We start from the raw sequence: 1,378 nt of genomic DNA on the forward strand, positions 1-1,378 counted from the left end.
ATAATCCCAGAGGATCTAAATTTGTCCCTGCCGTGATTCTATGAAATCAGTGAAGTTCCACTAGGGCTTTGTAATACCGATTTTATTGCATAGGAATAGGTTCATCTTCTTTAGAGGCCACAGATGGATTTGAACTATCATGAAAGAAGTAATTTTCAAGAATGGATGTCCAAAGGGAGCTTTCTGCAAAAGACCTGAAGAGAAGCTTGCATCACCATTACGTGTTCAAAATAAATCTACATGATAAGGAGCATGATTAAGGGTAAGTGCAGATGTCATGGTGCCAAAAAAGATTTGGAAACTGAAGTCACATGTGAGCATGAGATCATGAGAAGGAGGGAAGAAGAAAAGGAACGTACAGTGAACAGAGACAAAGTAGTTTCATGGCTGGAAGAATCACAGTCTTATTGCCTGACCTCCAACACAACCCACTGCAAGAATATGGTGGGAAAAGGAGAAGTGAGAATGAGCTGAGATAAAAAGAAGAGGAAAGCATGAAACTGCTCTGAGTAAATAGGGTAAGAAGAAAGCAAGGTCTTGGCAAAGACATGTGCTACAGCACATTCCAAATACACATATTGCCCATGGCTGATACTGTTTTCCAAAAACCTTTTTCCCCATTTCCTGTGTTAAGATGAAGGGTGCAAAATGCACTTTTAAAGGGAGCCACTTTTGCTTTCAGGAACAGAGTAGTCCAAGCTTGGCTCAAAAAATGTGAATTCTTTTTTACTTGTCCTGTTGTAGGTAGGTTTTAATGGGTGATGACATTCATCTGTTGTAGCAAAGGATAAGTAGGATTGTCCATTCCTATTTTTCTCACAGGAAGAAATCCAGATGTACATTCTTGGTGTTTTCTTTACCATTATTCTGAAAAATTCCCATTCACCTCAAAAGCTTCCTCAGGGTAAGGAAGCTGACACAGGGTAAGGATCCAGGCTGTGCCTTAACAGCAGTTTAAAGCTGCGAACAAGCAAATGAATGGTGAGATAGATGGAAGTGAGCTGCCACTTATTGCAAGGCTCTGTTCTCCTCTGCAGTTTCCTACTCACTTTAACCACTGACTGGTTCTTTAGGACCTGTTCTTTTAGTTTTTGGCCTCTTTGGGTGGGGTTTGTCACACTGACTGAACTATGGCCTTCTCAGGCTGTTTAAAATCTCTCAGTAGAAATATATATCCATCTGTGGAGGGTGAGTCACCCCATTCTACTGGAGATAGCTGGGATACAATGTCCTCTGGGGGTATTTATTTTTCTCTACTGCTTATAAGGGGAACTTGGATAATTCTTAGCTATACAAAGCTGGACAAGATTAATCCCAAACTTTGTAAGCAGATATATTAATATAATCAAGGGAAAAAAAAAAAAAAAAAATACAGTTG

This window comes from Cyanistes caeruleus, chromosome 4 (assembly GCF_971803275.1).
Source record: "Cyanistes caeruleus chromosome 4, bCyaCae1.hap1.1, whole genome shotgun sequence".
Classification (NCBI taxonomy): Eukaryota; Metazoa; Chordata; class Aves; order Passeriformes; family Paridae; genus Cyanistes; species Cyanistes caeruleus.